Source organism: Elaeis guineensis, chromosome 3 (genome assembly GCF_000442705.2).
Source record: "Elaeis guineensis isolate ETL-2024a chromosome 3, EG11, whole genome shotgun sequence".
Classification (NCBI taxonomy): Eukaryota; Viridiplantae; Streptophyta; class Magnoliopsida; order Arecales; family Arecaceae; genus Elaeis; species Elaeis guineensis.
In genome coordinates, this window is record NC_025995.2 from 49,615,378 (window position 1) to 49,620,125 (window position 4,748).

Sequence of the window (4,748 nt, forward strand, 5' to 3'; positions counted from 1 at the left end):
CAGATCTAAAGGACACTTATACCTATATCCCATCAGAGATATTTTCGACAGCAGAATGCTCTAGAGTTGGTCACATTCAATGATGATGTACCCTTACATCTCACCTGTATGTCATACCAGTGTCTCCACACTCCTTGGCTAAGAGGACAACCAACCCATATGGCCTACAGCGACCATGCTCGATAGAGGCTGTCGTCCTTATTAACAGCCTATCATTTGATCATGAACAGTTTTAAGGACTAATCGATAAATCTTCTTTTTATCAACCTAAATAGTACTAAGGACTTCATCACAACAACGAAGTTCATTAGAAGATGAAAACTTATGATGAAAATACTAAAAATATATTTTATTTATTAACAAATCAATTACAATACAAGGTTGCTCAACCATCAATAGATTGACGATTGGCATTTGAGACATAATTTTCAATAACTCTCACTTGTCCTAAAGCCACTCGGCACAGTATCTAATACCCATCTTCAACTTGTGGTTGTCGAACTCCTTTATCGTTAGGGCTTTAGTGAAGGGATCGGTCAGGTTCTTCTTTCCGTCGATCTTCTGAAGGTCGACGTCACCTCGATCCATGATCTTCCAGACCATGTGGAAGCGATGCAAAATATGCTTCATCTGCTGGTGTGCTTTGGATTCCTTCACCTGAGCTATGGCACCAGTGCTGTCATAGTAGAGCAGGACCGGACCATCGAGGGAGGGTGCTACTCCGAGCTCGGTGATGAATTTTCTTAGCCACACAGTTTTCTTTGCAACATCCGATGCTGCGATGTACTCCACTTCACAAATAGAGTCTGTCACAGTATGCTGCTTGAAACTCTTCCAGCAAATAGCTCCACCATTCAGAGTAAAGATATAACCCGACACGCTTCTGCTGTCACCATGGTCAGATTGAAAGCTGGAGTTTGTGAACCCCACAAATTTCAGATCTGACTCGTCATAGACTAACCATTGGTCCTTAATATTTTTCAAATACTTAAGGATGGTGATTTATGTCACAAATTGACATAAAAAGTATCAATTAATATCTAAATTATCTAACTTTATTAAGAAATTGATACTTGTTATTATATTTTGTAGAAGAAGAGATCATCAATAGAAAGAACAAGGAAAGAGGATTCCAACGGCATAAATTTTATGCAAAACGGAGTTAAATTGACCCAGGAATTGAAGAATGAAGAAAGAAGACTCAATTGGGTCAAACCCGAGTCAAATCAGATCAAAATTGATCAAAAATCAACTGATTTGGTGATCTGGTTAGCCGCCTGGTCCACAGCAACAGGCGCATGGACCATGGACCCATCGGCGCACCATAAACCCCCCAACAACCCTCTAAAACCTCTTAGTCCCACATCTAAAGTTTTGAAAACCTTATAACCCCCAAATGCCTATAAAAAGCCCCCAAAGGCCCTTGTTTTATGTATTCTTCCTTCGATCAAGCTTGTAACCCTAGATAGTGGGGTTTTTAGCTCTCTTCTCAAGCCTCGAGCTTTGAGATTTTTGTAATAATTTTTTTTATATATAAAATCTTATTTTTATGCAATTTCATCTCTTTACATTATGCAATTTCTTTTTCTTGCAATTAGGATAGTTTAATTTATGCAATTTAATTTTATGCAATTAGGTTAGTTTAAATTATGCAGTTTAAATTTATGCAATTAGGATAGTTTAATTTATGAAATTAGGGTAGTTTATTTTTCTGCATTTAAATTTTGCAAGTAGATTTAGATCATGTCTAGCTAAGCATCCCTTCTAGGGTTTGCGATGAAGCTAGATCATGAGTAGGGATTTTACATAGGGTTCTTTCTTTTTCTTAGGGTTTCTTTTTCTTCCTCTTTTGCCAAGAATTTTTGATGAACTACAGTTGGGTCAGAGTCCCTTCATAGTTCATGCTTGATTCAGTGCATAGGAGGAGAAAACCCTAAGGGATCCTAGTTACTACTCCCCTGTAAAGAATCTTGATGGGTTATCGTTGGGCCTTAGTCCCTTCATAATCTATGCTTGGGAAAGACAAGAGGAGTAGTCGTTAGGATCAATAAGAAAAATTCTAGGTAGAATTCCTAATCTAGATCTAGTGGATTCAAAAACCCTAGATCCTTAGTCTTATTGTCTTTAGCAAACAACTTTCGACTTTGATTTTTGTTAAAGCTCGCTTGAGCATAGATTTGAAAATCATTTTTAAACCAAGTCTCTGTGGGATCGACCCGTACTCGCTGGTCGTGCTACTCTGCACACCGTGCGCTTGCGGTTTTATTTACAAATTTTAAGATTTGCACATCAAGTTTTTGGCGCCGTTGTCGGGGATTTGGCATTTTAAATTATTTTCAAATATTTGTTCTTCGTGCTTTATAACTCTCTTTCTTTTTCCTTTAGGTTTCTATATTTAGTTGGTGATTGCTGGAAAACTCAGGTACGCTTCTAATTTCTCTTTTATTATTTTTAGTTAATTACTTTTGCTTTAGACCTAATCATTTGAATTTACTTAATCACAAAAAAAAAAAAAAAACAAAACAAAAGACATTTCATAATCGTGAAGTAAAATATCAAAATAAAAAAAAAATTCTAAATTAAAATCTTTTACATTCTTGGTCATCTTGTTTATTTGCATTTGCATTTTCATAATTAATCTAAGGGCATCAACCCATTAACAAGATAAGGTGGGGATTTCATTACCCTTCCTTAGCCCAAAAACCATCTCCATCATATTGCATTACCTAGACCTTTAATCTTAAAATCAATTAGACGTCAACCTTAAGGAATTCGAGCTCAATAGGACAAGGAACCCTAAGAGTTCTACCAAGTTTGAGTTGTTTGATTAGTTGGTGTCTAGGCAAGTCCCTGAGGGTGGTTTGTTAAATTGGTTCAGTTGCTGGCCTGGCCAACTCGTTTGGTGTCTAGAAAGGCAACGATGAGTGAACCTCCCACCTCTTATACTTACCTGGCTAACTAGTTGATCAATCTCCACTTGGAAGGTTTGAAGGGTCATCTTGGAACAGTTAGGAGCTGTCTAGATTTAGGTTAACCCTAGGATAGATTGAGTTTAATTTATTGATTCACTTGTTTGAAAAAAAAAAAATTTAAAATTTAAATTAATTTGGTTACTTTTCTTTAGATTTAGGACTCCTTAGGATCTTCTCTTTAGAACTTTTTCTCTTTTCTTTCTTTTCCTTATACATAAAAATTTTATAAAAAAAAAAAATTATATAAACATCGAGAACCGTACACCTCGTGTGTGGAGAAGAGTGTCGGGTCGTCTAGTTAGAATTGAGTCAATTCCTGTTGTTCCAATGGCTGAACCAATCCAACCCATGACCCTTAAGGATTTGTGTTATCCAGTTGGCTCCATCCAACCATCTTGTATCAGGTTGCCACAACCCACAGCTAACAATTTTGAAATCAAACCTCAAATCATAAATATGCTTCCAAAATTCACAGGATTAGAGGATGCTTATATATTTATTAGAGAATTTGAGGAGGTATGTGCAACCATGAAACTGCAATTAACAGAGGATGAGGTCAAACTTAGATTAATCAACTTTGCCCTTAAGGACAATGCTAAGAAGTGGCTTTATAGTCTGCCAAACTATTCTGTCACTACCTGGGAGGGCTTTGTGAGAATATTTTTAAAAAAGTATTTCCCCATCATAAAACAGCTAGGATTAGGAATGAAATAAATCAATTTTACCAACTAGCTGGTGAATCATTTTGGAAGTACTTTGATCGTTTCAAGAATCTTTTGACCCAATGCCCACACCATGGAATAGAAACTTGGAGACTATGCCAGATCATCTATGAGGGGTTAGATTCAAACTCAAGAACCATGCTAGAGTCCATGTGCCAAGGCCAATTTATGGACAAAGAAACTACTGAAGCTTGGCAATTCTTAGAAGACCTAGCCGAGAAAAATTTACAGTGGGAAACAACTAGGGAACCTGATAAAGCTACACCTTCAAGAGGAGGAATGCATCAAATTCAACCAACCCTAGCATCAGAGGCCAAGATTGCAACCTTAACACGTAGATTGGAAGCCTTAGAATTACAGAGACCAGCCAATGTAAATCAAATATCTGCACCCATGTGTAAAGGGTGCAATGCACCAGACCATGTCTTAGAAGAATGTTCCTACTCGAATGAGTGTGCACAGGTGAATGCCACCTATCAAGGACCATTGAACAATCCTTATGCACCCACATATAACCCAGGTTGGAGGAATCACCCGAATTTCTCATGGTCCCAGAATCCTAATGTAGGCAATCCAAATTTCAATCAGCAAAATCTAAGGTCCAACCCAGTAATGAACAACCCGCCAGGCTTCCATGATAATGACAAGAAAATTACCTCTTTAGAGAAAAGCCTAGAAGCCATGATGAAGACACATACCAGCTTTATGCAAACCACGGGTCAACTCATAAATAATAACACCCAAGCTATAGCCCGTCTGGAAATGCAAGTAAGTCAGCTGGCTTCGACCATTAGTGAACGAGAACATGGTAGGTTACCTAGCCAACCTGAGCCAAATCCTAGGAACCAAAATGGTCCACGACCCCAACAAGGAAACCAAGTTAATGGTGTAAATGCCATTCATACCTTAAGATCAGGAAAACAAATAGACAATAAGGTAGTTGCACTTGATGATATAGATGACTCATCTGCCGAGTCACCTTCTAAAACTACTACCTTTCAACCTCAAGCACCAGAAACTGAAAATTCACCTAGTCCAGTACTTAAAAGTCCTA

General features: G+C 37.7%; 1 non-coding gene across 1 annotated transcript; it reads right to left on the minus strand.

Annotated features, from left to right (window-relative positions):
- Positions 1-3,667: 3,667 nt before the first annotated feature.
- Positions 3,668-3,774, minus strand: LOC140856752 (small nucleolar RNA R71). The gene has a single exon (XR_012140355.1). It is a non-coding gene; the product is annotated as a small nucleolar RNA R71 (small nucleolar RNA).
- Between the last annotated feature and the right edge of the window lie 974 nt (positions 3,775-4,748).